The sequence below is a fragment of the Heteronotia binoei genome, chromosome 7, assembly GCF_032191835.1.
Source record: "Heteronotia binoei isolate CCM8104 ecotype False Entrance Well chromosome 7, APGP_CSIRO_Hbin_v1, whole genome shotgun sequence".
Classification (NCBI taxonomy): Eukaryota; Metazoa; Chordata; class Lepidosauria; order Squamata; family Gekkonidae; genus Heteronotia; species Heteronotia binoei.
The window spans coordinates 71629126-71652459 of record NC_083229.1 but is presented as its reverse complement, the minus strand read 5'-3'; the positions used below and the strand labels follow the sequence as shown (position 1 = coordinate 71652459).

The following is a 23334-nucleotide window of genomic DNA, read 5'->3' as shown; positions in this document are numbered from 1 at the left end:
CTCCATGCAAATCAGGTGTTCTGCTATTGAACTAAAACTGTGCCTTAATTTTTGAAAAACACTATATCCCTGTAGTCAATTGTCCTTTTGTTCTTAAGATTTTTCTTAGCTTATACTTCTTAGCTTATATTTAGCTGATGGTCCCCCCCCACTCTATTCTTGAGTGTGACCAGAACTGTAGAAGTCCCTTCTTTTTCCCCTTCTTCCTCCCCTAACCTTTTCAGGCCTACATTTTAAAAAAGGTTATGGGGAACAGGAGCAGGTGAACATGCATCCTGTTCTTTTTTCTCCACTTGTTTCAAATTATCATCAGAGCCATGTCAAAATCCAGTCCTGAACATTTTCTGAAATCAATTTCATCAAAATCAAGGGAGCTAACATTCTTGTCCTTGTGTCCTCAGAGCTCAAAATCTGAATCCAAATCAGAACATGACAGTTCTGTGTGATATCACCTTTGAGTATTTTAGCAAAAAAAACCCCAGTGGCAGCAAATATTAGAACTTCTCTAAAAATATGTTATGAACTATTGGGGCAAACATAGCTAAGCACAGATTTAGTTGAACAACTTTAGTTTTTTTGTACTGAAAGGCTCTGGTATTGAATTATTTCATTGTAAAAATTATTGATGTAGAGAACTTAAAAGGATAAGTAACCAGAAATATGAACATATGAAGCTGCCTTATACTGAATCAGACACTTGGTCCATCAAAATCAGTATTGTCTTCTCAGACTGGCAGCGGCTCTCCAAGGTCTCAAGCTGTGGTTTTTCACACCTATTTGCCTGGACCCTTTTTTGGAGATGCCAGGGATTGAACCTGGGACCTTCTGCTTCCCAAGCAGATGCTCTACCACTGAGCCACCGTCCTTCCCCAAATGAAAGAGAGAATCAAACATTTTCAGAATCTAGTATAGAGAATTTATTCTGAGCCAGTGCTGAGTATACAGGTGGTGAAATTACCATGTGTGATCTTATACAAATGTTATTTAAACTTTTTTTTTAAAAAGCCTATTTACTTGTATACAATACTGCTTGTGGAAATATAAACACATTTTCCCAGTTCAGACAAGCTCATCCCCAGTTCAGAAACAGAGGGACACATTGGTCAGGGTCCATATGCTGATAAAGAAGGAAGAAAAGAAGCAAATATCTGCATACATTTGAGTCTCAGTTATATGGGAGAAGGGGTAGACATAAATATTTTAAATAAAATTAATGGCACTCTCCAGCTGCCTGTGGTACAGTCACAAGTAGCTAAGTGGACTGCTGTGTTCACATGAAAAGTAAAACCCCATCATGTTGACATCCTGCTTTTTTTTCTTTCCATTTTCAGTATTGTAAAGTTGGTCTTAGAAATGTCCTTATTCTCCCTCTGAGGTGGAGGCAATCTTGTGGGTGATTCCCCTCCAACTTGTAGGGAGGCAGGACTTCTCCTCCTACTCAGAGGAGAAGGACCCCTCATAATGAGTATCCAAGGGTCATTTTCGGAAGATTACTCAGGCCTATCTTAGAGACATAGGCCTGGATCCGAACTAAATTTTCCACAAATTGAAAGCCTGAGGCAGTTTACATCAGTTTTCTCTTCTGTAGATTTGCTTCTTATGCTGACCCTGAAGACCTCTGTGCCCTAAAGCAGGGAAATCAGTGGGCTATGGGTGGCAGGAGACAGGAAACAATCTGTTTCATTGCCAGAAGTTGCTTGAGTCAGCAGAACATTTAGTCTAGATCCAGCCCACAGAGTGTCATGTATAAAGTAGGATATGCACAATAGAGAGAGGTGAATAGCAGGGAAGAAATACTGTTTGATGCCATCACATGTTCACCTGTGTGGCTCAAAAATCTAGGCAAAGCGTTCAGATGTATTTTTAGAGCTTGCCACTTGGAAATCTTTTTACTGCACTTTTGCCAAAATTTTTCCTGCAAGCAACTGTTTTATCTGCTCAGGTTAACCAGCAGTGTTGCACTGTGAAATGTGGCATTACTTAGTAGCTGTGTTGCTTTTTGCCCTACTTTTCTTTGAGGTGGATTTTAGTGGTCATGGGACAGAGAAAAAGCAGTGAATACATATATGGCTAATATGACTGCCTATTTATAGAAGGGGGGGAAACAAAATGACAATGTGCTGCACTTGTTCAGAAAAGAATATTTTTCTGACTTTGAGAGAATGTAAGAAACCACATTAATATATAGGTGGACAGTGTGGTTTTCTATTTTTCCAAAGCTCTCAATGTCAGTAGTACATAGTTGTGCAGACTTAACTAACTATCCCTTCTAATGTGGCTAGAGAAACTCATGAGAATAAAGAGTTTACAGAAGCTGTGAGTCCCCTCATCTTGTAATTTTCCAGTATGCTGAAATATCATCCTGTCTGAGTTAACAGTTTCATCCATTTAAGTGATTGCAAACTAGTCTGTGCCTTATTACAAAGATCAATAGCTTACATGATTATGGTAAGTATGTCACATCCTCCTCCTCTCAACTTTGCCTGCTTTAGAGATTATGGCAGCCTTCCATGGTTTCCCACTAATCAACAGGGAGTGCCTAAGAAACCTCACAAACTGGTCAGACCAGTTTTCAAACCAACTTTCAGACTTCATTGAATTTGAATGGAAACTTTGTGATGGTGCTAGTATTAGAGTAGGATATCAGAACAGGGTATAGAAATAATCTTCATCCCTCTTCTATGCACAGTTGTAACTACTGAAAAAATATTTTAATGGGTTCAGGGTGTTTTCTTATCCACATGATGTGATTATTTCTTTATACTGTGGTGTTTTCCTTCTTGTTCTTTTATTGAAGGTCAGGTTCATTACTCTTTGGGCCTGGTTAATAAATGCTACTAAGAACTCAAGACTCCATTTATTTATCTCTTTAAGATTCCCAGCAAAGAGAATGGGGGGAGTAGCAGTAATGTAGGTTGAGCAGTTCTGTAATATAATAATTTGTGCTTATCATATACCATCAGACTGTGTCATTATGAGAGGCTGGGAGAGTGAATGCAAGTTGCACAGTCTTGGTATGGATTGCTATTAAATAAATTCAAAGCTAGCCATACAACATGAGAGTTATTTTTACACCTTCACATTACTCACCTCAGGTAGTACATTTGCTTGCAGAAAGGATATTATCTCATGACAAGTAGTGTGCTTCCACTCCTTCCCCCTTTTTTGCAAGTCAATGGAATTACTGGGAAAAGGAGAAAAATATTCTGGGACAAACACCCTCCACTTATATAGTTTATAAACAAAACCCATCTGAGTAGCTCAATTTCCTGTTGTTATACTCCATTGATGTTTTATCGTATAGGAATGGCAGTGCTGGATCCTAAAACAAGTAGATATAGCAAAAATCAGGGCTTTTTTTGTAGTTGGAACTCCTTTGCATATTAGGCCACAAACCCCTGATATAGCCAATCTTCCAAGAGCTTACAGTAGGCCCTGTACTAAGAGCCCTGTAAGCTCTTGGAGGATTAGCTACATCAGGGGTATGTGGCCTAATATGGAAAGTAGTTCCTGCTACAAAAAACGCCCTGGCAAAAATTAAAATTTATAATAAAAACATGGCTTCCTGTACAGTAACGATGGTAATGACTTTACTGTTCTGTGAGAAAGTCTCCACAATAAGTGAGGTGTGCTAAAGCCACCCGTTAAAGATCTCACAAATTACATTGTTCATTGATGATTGTTGTGGGTATGAAAATGACCTAACAAACAGACTTTTAACTGAGAAGCCTGCCTCATTTAAAAACTATAATGGCATATGTGTTAAACCTCTGTATTACTTGCTCAGAATGACAATAGCATCATGTTGTTCTTGGAAGGACACTTTAAAAAAAAAACCCAAAACCTGGGGCCAGAATGATACATTTTTGGTCTTAAAACTGCTATTTTGTGTGTAGTTTTTGCAGGATTTATTCTTTAGTCTCTAGAAGAAGGTGTTTGGGGGAGTTTTTGCTAGCTCTGATGTTGGGTGTTATATTGCTGGTTGAACAATTAAATTGAGTTTTTAAAAAAATCAAGTGCAAATAAATACAGCTGAGCAGGATAAGATCCTGGCTTGTCATGCTGTTTGGGTACTATTTAGGGCAAAGATTGAACTTAATAGTAAAGATGCAAGTCTAGCTGTACAGTTTTAAATGAACAGAAGATTTTTTAAAATGTCTCACAATTCATCTGTATTGGTACTGACCAATAATCTAGGTTGGTAGAATGTGTTGTTAAACATATAATGCTGCATTACACAGAGTTGAACAATTGGTTCATCTAGCTCAATAATGTTTATTTAGATATTTATATCTTGCTTTTCTCTCCAGTGGGAACCTAAATCAGTTTACAACATCATTCTCCCTTCCTCTGTTTTATCCTTGCAACAACCATCCTGTGAGATTGGTTAGGGTGAGAGTGATTGACTAGCCCAAGGTTAGTGAGTGACTAGCCCACTGAGCTTACCTGGGAGTGTCTTTGGCAAAGTGGAGATTAAAGACACAACAGTGCATCATGCTGGCGCCTGGAGAGTATATCTCTGGGGTCTCAGGAAGAGGGAGGCATTTCCCAACATATGCTTCATGAGAAGCCAGGGATTAAATTTGAGAGCTTCTGCATGCAAACCATGTGCTGTATCACTGAGCAGTATTCCTTGCTTTAGGGAGCATTCTGTGTGCAGAATGTGATGGTGAGTCTCACTTGCAAGTTAATAGCTTCAGTTTGCACATGTTTACTCATATGTAAATCTTATTGAATTTGTTGGAGCTTACTACTAAGTAATTGCTCATAGTATTGAAGGGCAGAATAAATGTCATGCTATGTCTTATAATTACAGACGTCTATGGTTCTTTTATTGAAGTAGACAAAATCCTTGTTAAACCCCAGTTCTATAGCCAGAAAATATTCTTCCTTCAAAAATTATGCAGGTTCATACAATACATGGACATTGTCTTTGGATGTGTATGGATGTAATTCTGATTTTTCAGAACTTTAATTTTCAGATATGCTATTACAGAGAACGATAAGTTTAACTCCTTACCTGTAGTGAAAATTAAGAAATGGCCCAGAAGGTGGAAACTGAATGCGTGTGAAGAGCAGGGACGAGTGGAATTTGGCATGGGGCACTGGGAACAAATTGCGGGGAAATCCCAAGTGAGGAAATGAGGGTGAAGAGGTAAACTGGCTTATTTACATAAAGGAAGTACATTGAGTCCATGGTAAATTTTTTGAGTCTTCCCTCTTGCTGGCTTTAAATCTCATGACTGAGTTAACATAATCCATTTATGAATGACATAACTTCACAACCAATTATTCGATTCAGAAGAATTGTTTGAAATGCTTACTGTGTAGCATTTACATCAAGGTTTTGAGGGGAAGTGAGTCATGAATTGTTATTAGTTAAACTGGCTGTCACTCCCTTCTCCTGTAAGCCAAAAGATGAATTGGAATTTTCCAGGTATAGCTCTAAGGGAAAGCAGGACCTGGAATGTGTTGGAGCTTGGACTGGAAGACATATTGAGGGTGGGGTGAGACCAGGGAGCTCAGCTCAAAGAAACGTACATATATTTGCTTCTCTGTGAAATAGGGGAAGAAGCATTGAGAGCAGTTTTTTAAAAAACTTCTTTTAGCAAGCAAACGTTCAGATTACTACTTCAAGTGTTGTGTTTACTATCCCTTTATTACTCGTTCTTTTTATTAATGTGAAATGTTATACTTAGATTCTGTCCAGCATGGCTTTCAACACATTTTTGTGCCTGTGCCAAGAACACTGTGTTCTGTTAAGTCATTTAGTGACGTTGCATGCTGGCTTGCAGCCAAGGAGGGTCAAGTTCATTCAAATAAGTTTCAGCGTAGGCTCTGGCTGAGCCAGGAATGTCAGTCATGTCTTTGCATGATATGTGGCTCCGTCCTGGCAAATTCTGCAAATAAATGAAGGGATTTTTTTGAAGTGCTAGTATAATTATTAAAATACATTTTAAATAAAACAAAGCAGAATTAGACTTGATTTAGAAAAGGGAATATGGCTGAGTGTTTTTAACTCAGTGTTCTGAATCTATATGTTAAAGCAAACATGCTTCTTCAGCATTGAAATTTCTCTTGATGTCTGTGTTCTGTCCCAGCTTGGGCTAAACCTCTTAGGGATTTTATATGTGGTTTTATTTATTGACTGCAAATCCAGACTTTATTCTTATATAGTGTGTGTTTAGGACTGCATAAATGCAATTCTGTTTCATGCAATGGTTTTTCATTCTGATAGAAGTCAGACCCCTGATGAATCTCTCCTCAAGAGTGCACTGTGTCACTATGGAAATCCTTAACTTTCACTTCTTCCCTTTTAGGATACTACTGAAGCATCTACTTTGCATAGCTTTTCCTTCCTGTAACCCTGCCACAAATTACATTGCATCCCTGCCCCCCTACTCCCCCTTCTGACTTCCAGTAACTGCACTGTTAGCAAGAATTTGGGAACCACTGGCAAAATAATCTGTTTGACAAGCCCATAAAACAACTAGTAACAGGACATTAGTTACAACAGCTGTAAAATCAAGCTGCCTGCCATTAAACTATCCCAAAACAACTGCTGATACTTAAGAGCACAAATGGAAATCATCCACTACCATCCCTTTACCTCTAGATTTGTTTTGAGTGTGTGTTTTTCCAGTTGCTACAGAAATATCTGCAGCAGCTCCATTTTTTGTTGTTGGGAGGGGATGTGCTTGCCTGAGAAAATTAAGTGGATAATTGACTGAAATTTTCTGTTCTATCTGGCTTCATTACCAACTTGTTTTTTGGGTTATAGATCAACTCTGAGTCTTGGCTGTCTTAATGTTTAGTTTAAGGGAGAGAAACACATTTGTACCAGGTTCCCATGCTTCAACACCCACTCCTGGGCAACTACCTGTCAGAGCTTGCTCTCTTATCTTAACTATGTGGGAGAATGAAGTCTGATCAACTTGGTGCTCATCACTAGGTGTCACTCGGTTTCAGTGATTTCCTGTATCTTACATTTTTATTACAAAGTGTAGGAGACTTTGTGTTGTTTTCTTCTCTTCTGTGGAGAGGGAAGGAAGAAGGAATTTTTACTGCTCCTTTTCTGCCAAGAAAGTTATTCTTTCTGCTGTTTATTTATTTGCTAGCCTGCTTACTTTTGTTCTTTAGTTCTAGTACATTGTACATTGTAAGATGGCTCATTGATTTCTGAGAGGCATTTTCTCCTGAAAAGAGGCTTTCACAAAACACCAAATGTGGCAAAGCTGCATCTGGATTGCACCACTTCAGATTGCAGGCGACAGTTCAACTGACAGAATAATATCTCATGGAAAACAAAGTTGGAGTCCAATGGCACTTTTAAGACCAACAAAGTTTTATTCAAGGTACAAGTTTTCATATGTACACACACTTCTTCAGATGCATTGAAATGGAAGTTATACCAGCCAATACATATAAGCAGAGAGTGAGCAGCAAATTAGCATACAACATAATGAAGATGTTTTAAGAGAGATTCAAGAACCAAATAGGAATAGCAAGCTTGAGTTATATGGTTACCATTTGGTTGAGTATAATTCCATATATATATATATATATATATATATATATATATATATATATATATATATATATATATATATATATATATATACACATACATACATACATACATATATATATATACACACACACACATACACACAAACGTATACATATATAAAAATTGGAGATTGAGGGACAGATGTAACTGGTATTTTCCATTAAAATCTGAAGAGGTGTGCATGCACACAACTTATACTTTGAATAAAACTTTAACTTAAAGATGACACTGGACTTGAGCTTTGTTCTGCACCTTCAGACCAACATGACAATCTGCCTGAGTCTATCCCATGGAAAAGATTCTTAAAGAAAAACATCATCTCAAGAAGAAGGCTAGAGTAGAATTTAGAAGGCTTTAATATGTTCATTTGTATGCGGGTATATATTGTTGTATAGTAGTTATCTTGAGCACCTTTGATATAAAGAGTAGATATAAAGAGTAAATATATAGACATTTTAAATAAATAGAACTCTGCTTGCTAATTTGGAACTCTTCTGTGTGCTGGGATTTCTTTTTCTTAAGTCCTGTCAGGATCCATGTCATGTCTTCTGTCATATTTTCCTAATGCTAACTTTTGTGGACCGCTAAGCAATGTGGGTTGGAGAGATGGGTTGTATGGTATGCAGTGTCCTTAGGACGGTTGGTGAAAGGTCTGTGAACTGCTCTCCTCTCCCCCCCCCCGATCCTCGCAACCATCTGGGTTGAAGGAGGAGAACGGCCTTCGAGATAAGACTGAGAGTTTATGTTAGAGGAAAACTGTTTATGTTAAGAGGGCCTGTGAGGTGGAGAAGCCTGCGTTTTTTCAAATTATTTAGAGATGCCTATATATAGTGTATGTCCTTATTTCTTTAGGAAGAAGTTATGTACTTGTAGCAATTCAATAAAACTTCACTTATGTTCATATATTGGAAGTACATTTGAGTGTTACTTGGCAAGCCTCAAAGTTTGCTAGAAGTCTAATTTCCTCATACCTGGCACTCTTGAATATCTCAAGACCTTTACCATGACTGGCCATGGTTCAGAAACCAGAGGGGTCAGGGACAGACAAGGACACTATGGAGGTCCCTGTGGACCAAGGTAGAATTGAGGACTCCAAAGTCAAAGAGGAACCACAGGGACCCGCTGAGCAAGCAGCTGCGCAAAGCAGAGCAGGGGTCAGGCCCCGAGAGTATCGATGGGATGCTGACCTGCTACACTGGTTCAAGAAGACTGCCACAGTCTCATGTGGCTTAGGCTATAAGGGAAGCTGCTGACCAGGAAAAGCAACAAAGTCAGATCTAAGAGAGCCTAATCCTGAGGTTCCAGGTCCTTCATGAGGAGGAAGACTGCACTGAAGAAGAGATAGTAGAGGAAGGCCCCACAGAGTCAGTGCAGGTACTCTGGGCAGAGATGGCAGAGATGAGGGGGGAGATGACAGAGTTCATTATGTTTATCTGAGTCATGCTATGCATGACGATCCAGATCACACAACAGTAGACTCCCCTTCTGCTTCCACCATTCACCCTTCCAGCAGGGCTGGGGCAACTGCCAGCCCTCCCAGCAAGGTAGTTCCACTACCACCAGCCCTCCTAGCACTTGGGGTGCTGGTTGGGCAGCGCAAGCTGGAAGGAGGAGAAGGAGAAGAAGAAACTGGATTTATACCCCACACTTTACTTACCCAAAGGAGTCTCAGAATGGCTTATAATTACTTTTCTTTTCCCCTCCCCACAACAGATACCCTGTGAGGTAGGAAGGGATGAGAGAGGTCTCTTGAGCAGAACAGCTCAGTTATAACAGAATAGTTGTTATAACAGAATAGTTGATTTTAATTATATATTATGAAATGTTAATTTTAAAGTGTAATTTTATATTTTTATGTTAGTTTTATATATGTTGTAAGCCGCCCTGAGCCACTCGGTGGGAAGGGCGGGATATAAATCCCAGATAAATAAATAAATAAATAGCTCTGACAGAACTTGTGACCGACTCAAGGTCATATCAACAGATGCATGTGGAGGAGTGGGAAATCAAATCTGGTTCTCCCAGATAAGAGCCCGCACACTTAACCACTACACCAAATAGGCTCTCAAGCTAACTTTGACAAGGATTTGGAAGAGCTGGGGTTCGTTATAGTCCAAGTAGCTGAATTCATACAAGAGTGGGAGCCACAGTGAAGTGGTATGTTACCCTCTACGAGGCCAGTGTTCTAGAACTGCAAAGTGTAAGGCATTTCATGCAAGCCGTCTGAGCGCAATTTGAAGACCCTCTGGAGGAGGAAAGGGAATGAACTAAACTGAAGCTTAAGTGGCAGGGGATCAGGTTGCTGAGTGAATTTTCCATGGTGTTCTGAGTGTACGCCATTAAGGTACTGGACTGGATGGAGTCAGTAAAAATCGAGTTCTATCACACAGGTCTCAATCCGGACCTTGTAATGAAAGCAATGGTTCAAGATGACCCGTGCACCCTTCTAGGGTGGATCCAACTGGCCTGTGAGATTGAGAACCAGGAGCAGGTGGTAAAGCTGCTCTGACTTCAGCACCAGGCAAGCCAGGAAAAGGGAAGTGACAATTACCAAAGCGGGGAGATGTGTGACCAAAGTGAAGTGCCTCCACTGCTGAGAAGGAAAGGAGGATGTAACAAGGACTGTGCCTAAAGTGCAAGGCTGATGACCACTTTGCCACTGACTGCCCCAAGCAGCAAAAAGACTTCATTGGAGGCCATAGCAAAGGATCCCAAGTGGAAAGGTCCAACACCTGCCAAACCCCACAAAGCGGTAGTGAAAGTGAGTGAAGAGATTTTGTTGGTTGACCTTCCAAGTGATCCGGAGAGCTCGGGTGCTTCTTCAGCCAGCAAAAACTCGGGACCAAAGCCATTGGGAAGCGAGCAAGACCTGCTCCAAGTGATTGGAGGTTCAAGGGATTTGTGCACCATCTTGGGTGAGAACAAAAGGAACTTCATGTTATATCCCCATTAATTTAATGAACCCTGGCAAGTAACTCACATTTGAGTCTGGGCTTTATTAGACTCCAGGTGTAGTTGAGACTTAATTAGTCCAACATTGGTCACGGTGCTAGGGTTGGAGCTAGTAGAACTCCCAAGAGTCCATAAGGTTTGAAAAGATCGATGGGGACTCCCATAAGAGGGGACCCTTGCTCCTTTGAAACCGAACCAATACCAGTGGGGATGGGGGACCACTGGGAGGGGGATGAGGTTTCATAGTAACACCTATGGTGAGGTTCCATGTGGTGTTACGAATCGTTGGCTTACAGACCACAACCCCTATGTACAATGTAGTGCTGGCCAATTAGCCTTCCCTGATGAGAGGTGCAAAGAGCACGGCTGGAGTCCAGAGTGGCAATCCACCCTTCCTCCCACCCCCAATATTGTGTGCTTAACTTGGTAGGAGGAGGAAGAGATCCCTCCAGAGTACAGAGACTTAAGCCAAGTTTTCAAGGAGGAGGAAGCTGATGAGCTGCCTCCCCACTGAGCCATGGACTGTGCAATCGAACTGATTCCATGGGAAATACTCCCCAGATGGAAATTATATTCCATGAGTCCAGCTGAGCAGGTTGAGCTGCAGAAATTTATTGACAAGAATGTAGAAATAGGCTTCATATGACCAGCCAGTCTGCATGCAGCCCCTGTGTTGTTCAGGAAAAAGAAAGGGGGGGAGAGGAACTCAGACTGTGTACCGACTATAGAGGAATAAATGAGGTTTCTATGTCTAATGCCTACCATCTCCCCTTGATCAGGGACCTGCTGGGGTAGTGGCTAAAGGAAATTTTTTTCTCTAAATTAGATCTGAGAGATGCATTTTTCCAGGTCTGTATCTGGGAAGGAGACAAGTAGAAGACAAGTGGAAAAATATAAAATGCTCTGAGCCTGGGAAAACAATGAAATGGCATTGCAAGCTTCTCTCCCCCCACCCCCCAGGTCTGCTCAGATTGGCAATGGCTCTCTAGTGTAATATCCCCCTTTGGCTGTGGGTTCCCAAGTTAGAGTACTCACTAGGCATCAATTCTCAGGTCTACTGAGCAGACACAAGCTAACTTGAAGTATCAACCCCTGTATTTGCAAGTACATAACTCCAGGAAGCATGACCTTCAGCCAGCTTTAGGAATGCTGAAACAGCACAGACAAAGTTGCAAGGAAAATGTGGAATGGATTTTCCATTAAGGTTTCTGGGCCCTATCTATCTGGGCACAGAGACCCTAATGAAAAATCCACTCTGCATTTTCTTTGCAGTTTTGTTTCATGTTACTGCCAAACAAGGCAGAAAGAGGAGAGAACTTCAGCCGCCTTGGAGCATCAAACGGTGAGGACATGGGGGCTGATTAAAGCCCTGGGTGGGCCAATTCTGGCCCATGGGTCAGACATTTGATACCCCTGCTATACTGTGTGTCCTTATTTCTAGCAAAGCCTCTTTAGGAGGAGGTTACGTACTTGTAGCAGTTCAATAAAACTTCACTTATATTCATATATTGGAAATACATCTGAGTGTTACTCGGCAAACCTCAAAAGTCCCTAATGGCAATCTTAAGCAATACAGTCCAGACATGTCATCTCTTTGTTTAGTGAGACCTCTTTGATCCTTTGGACACTTTTGGAATTTTGACACAGGGTGATGGGCACCACAGGAGATGGAGCCAGCCTCAAAAGGGCTGAACACATTGTCCACACAGCTGACATTCAGTCACCCAGTGAAGATCCTTGAGCTGTGGTAGCAGCTGCTGCCAAACTAATTGTTTTAAATCTGTACTGCCAGTCAGAAGCCTTTCTGGACAAAAGTCCCATTTAGCCCTGCCCACTTTCAAAAAGACTTAGTGAACTCTAGGAAAGGTGTTGGTAGGTGCAAGGATGCCATTGAACACCATGTTGATGACCCCCATACTAGGCCATAGTCCTGAGTGCTTCTCTGCCCTTCTTCATTTTATTCATTCATTCTTCTGGGTAGCCAGTTTACTACGAAGCTTTTAATTATTCCATAGTATTCACCCATGTTATTCTATTGCAGTAAAAATAAGTGGGAGTTTTGTGGCTCCTTAAAAACTGACAGTATTTTATTCCATCATAAAGTTTCATGAGCTAGAGCTCACTCTTGTTAGATACATTCTAATCATTTAGAATTCAGCCAGGATTTCATTGGTTTCTTGCGGCTCTCACTGTTAAATTGTCAAGGTAATAATAATGGCTTTTCTGAAATGTAAGGTCTGTTTTAGTTGGTTTTACCACTTGGATAGTTTGAGGTAAGAGAAAACTTTTACAAAGAAAACGTACATCTTTTCCCCTCCAACGAGCCTCCTACCACCTCTACTACATGTGTACTGCTACTGTGTCTCTGGGTCTGAACCACTAAGCGCTAATTCAGTTCAGCTGCTCCATAAAAATAATTGTCTACATACAGTCTTTTTTTCTTTTGCTTTCAGAATACTAAAATGCATTTCATGCCCCCCATAGCCTTTTCTATTCTTCAGTTGCCTTTATGAGTGCGAGAAGAAAGAGGAAAAGAAACAAGGACATGTATGAGTAAAGAAGAGTTGTAACCATGACTGTCAATGGAATGTGGTGCTTGTTTTGTACTTTCTGGTCAACCTTCTGTGGCTGCTTGGTTTTCAATCTGGTGATTATTCCAGCTTTCAGTTCCTGAGATTTAAATTTTGTCACTTTATTTTCAGAGCAGCAACAGCTGCTTTACTTTCTGGAAAAGCAGGTTTACAACACCTTCAGTGTAAATAGTAAAATATTTCAAGTGGCTTTTGGATTCAATCCTTGATTTTTGTGTTAAAAAAACTACTGTAATTCTATTTTGTTATGACCAGAACTATAGGCACATAGTCACTCAGTGTGCCTATTATACTAGATATTAGGTAGTTGATGAACTATTAAAAGGGTAGGTTTGCCTGCTTTGTGAAGATTACTAATTTGGGGATCTGGATTTCTGTGTTAGATTTTGTGTTCAGAACAGAGGTACAAAAAAATCTGCAATTATCCCACATTTCTTAAACATGTTTTTGTGTATTATTTGCTAAAGGAATGTATTTGAGGTTTGATTAACATGCATGTCCTCCCCCCCTTCAAGTCACAACTGATTTATGACAACCCCATAGGGCTTTTAAGGCAAGAAACATTCTGAGGTGGTTTGCTGTTGTCTGGCTATGCAAGTATTAAACAGGGCTGACCCTGTTTAGCTTCTAAGATCTGACTAGATGGGGCAAACCTGAGCTATCCAGGTGAGCGATGCATGTCCTGCTAGTCAGTGTTTGAAATAGCTTAACTTTCTATGGTACTAGGATTTCAGTGAATTGAGCAAGCAAAATATCTGCAGGAATTTCTACCTTCCACTGAATATTAGAGTACTGAGATATTTTAAAACGGAGACGTCTTAATTAGTTGTGCCACGTGACATAGATTTATTTGCCTATTATAGAAAAGGGAGGGAATTACTCATTTGATGTTGCAGACAATGCAACTTTGAGAATAATGTATCAGTTGTGACTTGTAAGTGTATTTTTCTTAGAAATTTTAGGACAATGTCATGATAAAGATACTGTGTAGGAAAAGAAGTATAGGTTGTGAGTAGGTAAGAGCATAGCTGTGGGAGGATTACTTTGGTAAACATATAAGGGGAAAAAAGTATTTTGAAGGAAAAAATTGGCCCTGGAAAGCAACCCATAACTCTCTGTTAAGCACTGTAGGAATGACTAATACAGATACCTGCAGCCCTGTAGGAATAAATAGTAATGATGCACAATACCATATTAAAGATGAAAATTCCTGCTGTTCCTGAAAAGCCATCTTAGTTTGGCAAAGAAATAAACTTCTGTTGTCAAATAGCTTTCACTCTGATTTGGTATGTAGATATTTAGTTTGACTTCAGCTGGGGCCTTTATCTTTGTGATAACCAAAAAGGAAGCCTCAAAGAGAAAAAAATATGCTCTGAATTTCAAAGGAAACGAATACAATATACTAGTTAATTCTACAGTGCCTCTTTGTTGGCGTCATGTAGTTGTAATCCTATGTACTTCCAACACCAAAGTAGAAAGCAGAGAGATACCACAACAGCATTGATAGCTTCTTGCACAACATCTCTGGTAATTTCATTCACCATCACCTACAACTTTGTGCATGAATGACACCCTGAGTATCCACGTTGGGAAGGCAGAAATCAGTGTGCGGGGATCTCAGGAAAGACATGGAACCAATTCCACATTCTCTCACTAACTTTGTAAGCACGTACCAGTCAAGAACCCACATTCCATGTACCCATTAGTCTTCCTTGGCCCATCAGTTAAGAGTTCTGCAACTGATACCTGCATTCTTAATTTTCAGCACATGCAATAAATGGTGGTTCACATCCCTTGACAATTTTATGGGGACAGGGCCAAGGGAGAACACATTTAAGTCACACAAAGTTTCCAAGGTTACTAGAACTCTTGCTTGTACAATTTATAGGCCACAGATTACCTGGGAGAAGGGTTCAAATAATCTCATGGTGCAACAAAGAGGATGGCAACCTCAGTTTTCTGTGATGCTTTCAGAACTCACTCCATAATTGATGCTGTTCTATAAAAGCACTTCAGTACTTTTTATTGAACAGCATTATGTACCTATTCATCATATACTTCTGAAAGACAGTGTTCCTCATAGAGAAAAGGATTGCAATGGTATCATAACAGCTGATTTTCCAGTTGTCTCTGTTGCCATAAGTTGTGGCTTGTGTGAGACTGGTGCAGAGAGGATCCTTACGATTTTTTGGGATGACTGTTTCCTTGCCTGAAAAAACAAATAATGGAAGATGTCTGTGATCTGGGGTTCCTTTGGTGTTGTTAAGTACATGCTTGAGATCAGGATATTTTCCATTATGCATGCCTTAGCCCCACTCCAATTTTCTCATTGGTAGGTACTTGATAAGAAAATTTGGTGACTTTGCTGCCTTTATACAGCCAGCCTATCTGTCCATAGTGGTCACTATTGTCTTTGATTGGCAGGGGCTCACCATGTAGAGGTCTTCCAAGTCACTTACTACATGATTGTTTTAACAGGAGATGCCAGGTACTGAACCTAGGAGATTTTGCATCTAATTTAGATACTCTTGTCACTGAATCATGGGCCCTCTCGAGATAAGAGATAATATAGACAAGATGCAAGCTTTGTACTTTGTTCCTACTCTCTCCCATTAATCTGAAAACTCTGCTATCTGAAAGAGTGGACTGTACTGTATGAAATCTTGCAGCTAAAATATACTAATATTTTAGATGTCATTGGAGCTCCTTGTTAATTGTCTATTTTTATAATCATTTTGGACAACAATGTAAATGAACATTAAAGTGGTCCTTTTAACAGTATATACATAGTGTTTATAATAAGCTCAAATACTGTGCATATTTTGGGGTGTAAACAAAAGGACGTGAATGTTAAAAAATTTGATTAGCACAATTTCCCCGTATTTTGAAATAAATTCCCTTTCCCAGAAATGGATATGTTGTACAAATTTGGGGGCTGGCAGGAAATGAGTTATTTTTACAGATTCTCAAAGAATGGGTCAAATTTTAATCACAAATTAAGAGTATAAATAATTTCATGTAATCATTAATTTAGCTATGATTAAAGATGACAAGCATAGTAAGTTTTATTCTTTTAAGTTTAGTTTTCTATTTTAAAAACACAGTGAGTATAAGGTCCAGTTAGTCTATGAATTACTATTATAGGTAAAATTGTGGTGAGGTTGGACTCTGTAGCAGGCTAGAAGAAAATAAAAGTTGCCAATCCTGCTCAATCACAATTCTGTGGATGCCTGGTGGTCTGCGTTCACTTAATGGGGAATATGTACTCCTGTGCTGTAATCGTGTGTTAACTGATTTAGCAGTTAATCTTGCAACAGAGATTGGGAGTAAAAGGGGGAGGAGATATAAGCACAGGGTATATATATTTTTTTTACTGCCAGGTAACTCTGTTGGATTCATTGTAGTTTGCCATTTGATGTAACATCATGACAATGAATCATATTGGCCCTGTAGCTGAGTAAGTGTAAGAAGTGGATAAAGCACCATTTCTTCCCTACTATACTTCTGACTGTGCCCAGATTTTCCCCTTGAGCTTGCAGTGTTCCTGGTGGCACAAAGCTGACATAAATTCACCATGCTAGCATACATTATTCTTCTACCTGCTAACAGAATTTTGTATCAATTCTAACTCCGCACAGTTGATCTTAGCCTAGAATATGTTCGTGCTGATATTGGTTTAGGATGAGGAATGATTGAATTAGTGCAGATGGAAGAAAATGTTTCCTTTGTATGGGGAGTTGGCAGATGTCTGTAAGATGTACAACAGCAGTTCTGGATGCTGTCATTCATGATTTCTAGAAATGCCACATAATTGTCTTGATGTGTTCTAAGGCTAGGTGATCTGAACTTTTTTTTTTACAGTGCTTCACTACAGTCTTCTTAAGTGTTGTCAGATTACAATAGACTATTGAAAAGGAATATTTGTAGTGGACAGTGTTGTCCTGTCTCCATTTTTATCCATATTATGAAATGTATGTTTTATAGTCTGTAAATTGTAATTAAACTCTACTTTCAGTTAGTCTCTCATTAGCTTTCTAGAATTTATCTAATAAAAATCTTCTTTGAATGTTTCTTTCCTGTAATTGGAGAAAGCTATCATTTAGTGAAAAAGAAATGATACCATCAAAATGTTCTTAGGCAGGCAGATATGGTGCATGAAACCAAGCCAGGGGTCTTAAAGTGTGTTTTCCGGTTGCCTTTCATGAAAGATTAATATTTATCTTTTCTTTTCTGAAAAGATTTGGCAGATTTTGATTTGATGCTAAGAGAAGGCAAACTAACACCATGACACAGTCTAGGACTTGAGGTTTAATGTTGACAGTTCAATGTTTCAGGGAGGCAATACAACTGGAATGGGAGACTACCAAGGAATACTAGGGACACTATGTAGAGGCAGGCACCAGCAAACCAACTCTGAATGTCTCTTTTCTTGAAAACCCTGTGGGGTCAGCAAAAATTGGCTGCAACTTGACAGCAAAAACCAAAATAAAGCCCTGCAATGTCCTGTTGGGCAAAGAGAGCAAGTTATTCATTGAAAGTATTTTCAGCTCAACTTTCAGTATAAAATATTTATTTATTTATTTACTTTGTATTTATACCCCACTCTCTCCGTAAGCAGACTCTAAAGGAGCCTACATTATTTTTTTAAAAAACCTAGTTAAAAAGAGTTTAATAATATTTTAAACTATAGAATATGTAAATGCAGATGGAAGTCAGACTTAAGTAAAACAAAATGCTTTAAAATAACCATCAGAGTCCATAGTAGACTAATTCAGCTAGGTAGCTTTGTTGGTCTGAAGCAGCAGAACAAAATTTGACTCCAGTGGCACTTTTCAGACCAGCAGTAGTTTTATTCAAGGTATAAGCTTTTCTGTGCAAGCATATGATAAGTTTATACCTTGAACAAAAATTTTGTTCATCTTAAAGATGCCACTGACCCATGGTAGATTAAATTATGCATAGAAAGCTAGTATCATAACCAGAGCAATATAAAATACAGTACAAGTTGAATATCCCAAAACCCTGCCAGAAAAGAGAAGTTATAACTATTTTCCTAAAAATCAGGAGGGTTGGGATCAGAAAACCCCAACTCATTTTAAAATGTACTGAACATGTGGATAGTCCATTGATGTTACCATATTCATTCAATTCATTTTAGACTGTGTTCAGATGTCAAACATAGTTTGTGACTAGAATGACCCAAAAGCATCTCAGGTTCACATACTTCGCCTTCCCTTCTCCTTGTACAATACATGCCAAGATTGATTCCTGACTGTTTGTCATGATTTCTGAATCAGGTGCTTCAATAAATTGTGATTTGTTTCTTTCAAAGTAGAATTGTAATCTATGGCTTAATCCTAGTTTATAAGTGAGAAATAGCAGCAATCCAGCCTTCCAGCCATGTATAGTGGGCTACCAGTCAGAAGCTCAGTGAATATCCGATGTATGTTGTTTGTCTAGGACTGCAAAAACGGGGTTGTCAAACGCTGCAGGCTGCTGTGTATGGTTGGTGGGTGTTTAGATTTGTGGACCACAAGTTGCACATGCCAGCGAGATATGAAAGGGACCTTAAAGTAACCTCTATGTAGAAATGTTGTTCCAGCATGAACTTGAGTTTTGTTTTAAGAGATTACAAAATACTTTTTCCCGCTGTGATGGTCAATTGTGTAATATGAACTGCATTGGTAAATGTACCTAAATGTTACTATGTGTTTCTCATGCATGCTTTTTGTTGGTGTCTCTAAATTATGAGTACTTTTGAAGGAGCAAGGTAAGTGTTCCTAATGCATATTAATGATTTCGAGGTATGCTTCAGTTACTGGTTTTACTTGTCTGTGACTTTGATACTTTTTGACATGTAAATTGTTTTGAAACATTAAATTCCATTCCACAGCTTCCTCTTTGAGGTGAATTTGCAATTTCCTTTGGAGGAACAGCTTCTTATAGAGTACAAAACCATTTCAACATCTGACTCTGCAGTTTGCCTTTCCTCTAAAGCTCTGAAATCAGTGCAACACACAGTATTCATGGAACATACAGAAGGATAGTGATTTCCTTTGTCCTCTGTATGGCTTCTTGGAGACTTGGCTAGCTACTATTGGAAATAGCATGACGGACTATTTGGACTTGTGGTCTGAGCCAGCACAACTCTTATGCTCACAACTGTGCTTTTAAATTTCATCACTTGCTGAATTGAGGAACTGTAGAAGGAAGTGCCTCCTAAATAATGAGAAGTTGACCAAGTTGTACTAGTCTTGTACATAATCTAAATGCACACACACAGCTTGGCAGTGTAATAGTATATGCAAACAAGTACTGGATAATAGAAAATTTCCTGTTGCCCCCCCAAGTCGGAATAAAGAGACGGACACAATTGACTTGGTGAAACTATGGGCCACTTTTATTTAAAATTAACCAACAACGGCAAGGGCAACCGAGCTGCAGCCAAGTCAGGGCCAGGGGTCTCCTCAGACCGCTCCCCTGCCTTTTTCAGCGGGCGAGAGACCCGGCCCCCCGGCCGGAGCTGTGAGCCACAGCTCCCGTCAGGCAGGCCCAGCAGGGAGGCTCAAACCGGAGGGCCCAAACACCAGACGCGAGTCTCAGCGAAGGCACCCATCCAATCGAGTCTCCAGGACAGTCTGCATTCACATACCTCTGGCCACACCAAAGGTAGATCCTGACAGACCCCTAACTCCCCAAAAGGGGGAGGCTATCCGGTCTTCCCTAGGCCGCCTGGTGCCATAAACCCCGTAGAACCTGCCACAACTAAGGCCAAGTCTCTACTTAGGGCTTAGCACCCACAGAAAGACCCAAAACCAACAAAAGCCCTTGCCGCAAATCCCTCAGGAAAAGCATATTACCCTTTTCTGAGAGGTGCACGCCATCCCCTCTGTAGAGGTCAGGACATTTCTTAGAAATGTCCGGATTGGGCAAATAGTGGCCCAAACCACCCTCCAAAACCTTGCGAATCTCTCTATTCGCTCGGTAACGGGCCCTTTCCAACCCTGCTGGATTCCAGGCACTGCGCCACACCAAGCGCGGAATCATGGCCGGCCACACTATAATGGTACCAGGCCATCTGTTCCTTATGTACCTGAAATCGTCCCGGGCCTGCAAGATCAACGCCTTGCCTTTAATCAGCCCGAGATCATTTCCTCCCAGGTGAATAATCAATACCTGCGGAGGAGGGGCCCCCGACCCGTGAAACAAAAGGGGGAGCAAGCCAGGCCACTGAAGACCACGGCGCCCCCTCCACTCAATCGTGACATGTTTGCTGAGCCCCAGCTGAGAGCCAACAGCAGTTCTCTGAGCTTGATGTGCCGCCCAAAACACATAACTGTGCCCGCAGATGAGAACTCTGCTCCTCCGGCCAGGAACCACAGCATCTAAAAAGAAGAAACACACAAGTTATACAACCAAGACCTCAAAGTACCCCCAGCTCCTCACCAAAACTCATTAGCGGAGCAAAGGGCGAATATAGCTTTTGTAAGCCTGAGAACGCCAACGGCCCAGGTGTTGAATGGCCGAAGCTGAATAGCCCAAGGCAGCAGCCGTGGAAGCTGCCCCAATTCTAAAGGAATGGGTACCAAACCTCATTCCAGTCAAACCCAGCAGGGCTAAAGCCTTTGACGTCACAGCCCAAAATTGATGCTTTGTCAGGGGACTGCCTCCCGCATGACAAAGCAGCAATCCCTCGCAGCCTCCCCGCACTGCCAAGTAAGCGGCCAATGCGGCAACTGGGCAAAGCTCCACCTCCGAACACGGACCCAACTCCAGCACCGTCCCCGTGCCTTCTTGGTCAGTTTTAGACCGCCGGACAGTAAGGACCACCTTACCCCCCAGCAACATAACATCCCTCAACAACAACGCCCTACCTGAAACATCCCTCTTGGAGCTTGCCACCAGCTCACTAACCCTTAGAGCCCTGAAAAAGGCCACTAAGGAGGCTGCGTGGAACAAAACTGCTTCAAAATGAGACGCACACACTGCGCTCCAAACCCCTTTGAGACCCTTAAGGATCTCAGGAGACAACGGGGCCCTAGTATCATGCATAGGCCCAGCCTCCCTGGACCACCCCTCCAGCACCTTTCGAATACGAAAATCTGCTGTTTCCTCCTTGAAACCCAAAGCCTTACTAGCGAAGGCCAACGCCGACATGCGTCCCCGAATGGATCGCACGGCCAATCCCTTACCTCTCAAAGCAACAACGTAATGGAGCAACTGCTCCACTGGGAGGGGCCAAACAACGCGATACCCTACCTCAGCCCTAAAGTCCTCAAACTGCCGCACGGCACGCTCATAAGACCTCCTGGTGCTGGGTGCAATGGCTAAGCCTATCGCTCTGCAGGCCTCGGCTCTCCAATCAGCCATAGCTCCTGGGGCATTGGCGCCGCATCCAGATCGGCGTCTGGGGCCAGCTGACGAAACCTCTCCATCTGTTTACGAGAGAGCGTCAGCCACCCCGTTATTCACCCCAGGAACATGCTTGGCCAAAACAAAATGTTAAGCCGCAGGCAGCGCAGAGTGAAGGCCCTTACCAACCTCATGACCCGCTGCGATTTGGATGTGAGGGAATTAATAACATGGACAACCACCATGTTATCACACCAAAAATGAACAGTGCAATTGACCATATCCTTTCCCCACAGCCAAACCGCAACTAAAATAGGAAAAAATTCCAAAAACGTAAGATCCCTGCCCAAACCGGCCCGCACCCACGACTCCAGCCACTCTTCCATGCACCAATGTCCACGGAAGTAGACACCAAACTCTAATGACCCAGCAGCATCAGACATGACCTGAAGCTCAGCTTCAAGCCTCGTGTCCTTCCTCCAAAAAGAAATCCCATTAAAGGATTCCAAAAACTCCTGCCACATCCACAGGTCCTCCCTCATGCTGCTAGTAACCCTAGTCCTGTGCTGAGGCGAGCGAAGGCCCACCATAGCATCACAAAACCTGCGCAGAAAAGGCCTACCTGGGGCGACCACTTTGCAAGCAAAGTTAAGGTGCCCCACCAGCTGCTGCAGCTCAAGCAACGTGACCTTCTTCCTACCCAGAAAGGAATGAATCCTTTCCTTCAGCTCGGGAATCCTAGATGACTGTTCCAAAGTATCTAGCTCAATCCCCAGAAAAACAAGGCGTTGGGCCGGGCCCTCAGTTTTTTCCTCGGCCAATGGCACACCCAACTCAGCAGCCAACTCAACAAAGCCGGCTAACAACTGAGCGCAACGACCAGAGCCGGCAGGGCCCACAAACAGGTAGTCGTCCAGGTAATGAACGACCTCCTGCAAACCCACTTTTTCGCGCACAGCCCATTCCAAAAAGGTGCTGACGCACTCAAAAGCAGCACATGAAACAGAGCAACCCATAGGCAACGCCCTGTCCATGTAAAATTGCCCTGCAAACGAAAAGCCCAACAGCTCAAAATCATTGGGGTGGACAGGGAGAAGGCGAAATGCTGACTTGATATCGCATTTTGCCATCTCAGCCCCCTGCCCACAGCGTCGCACGACGCCCACGGCCTGATCAAATGAGGTATACCTAACGGAGCAAAGCTCCTCAGGTATGCCATCATTGACAGATGAACCCCTAGGATAAGAAAGGTGGTGAATCAAACGAAATTCACCAGGTGCTTTCTTTGGCACAACCCCTAACGGGGAAACCCTAAAATTACCCACCGGAGGGCTAGCAAATGGGCCCAAAATCCTGCCCTCAGCCAACTCCTTAGCAATCTTTTCCTTAACTATATGTTCCAAACCCGCAACTGAACTAAGGTTCTTGGACCTAGTTGGTACCCGAGGACCTTGAAAAGGAATCCTAAAACCTAACGTGAAACCATTCAAAAGATAACAACTGTCCTCCCTATGTGGGTATCTACGAAGCCAATCACTAAGAGGCCCCACCCTTATCGGGCTGGGACCCTTTTCCAGGCAAAGAACCCCCCCCCTGATTTTCTCTGACCCTTGCGGGATCGGACTTTGGGGCAGGTGTTGAAGGAGTGAGGGCCAGCACACAAGGGGCATTCATGCTTAAAGTGGCAGTCTTTTCGACTGCAAGCCCCCTGGGACCCAAACTCCCAGCAGAGCAGGCGGGGTTGAACCGCCTGCCCCGCAACACTGCGGAAAGAAGAGGACGCACCAGAAAGAGAAGCGGAACCCTTGGAGACAAGGTGACCGCTGTCGGATCGATCCCCCAAATTGGGCCGCGCCGGTGACATTACCT

At 41.8% G+C, this 23334-nt stretch overlaps 1 protein-coding gene across 3 annotated transcripts in view; it reads left to right on the top strand.

Annotated features, from left to right (window-relative positions):
* SPIDR (scaffold protein involved in DNA repair) overlaps nucleotides 1–23334 on the top strand; it is a 293362-nt gene that overhangs the window by 46512 nt on the left and 223516 nt on the right. The window lies entirely within an intron of this gene.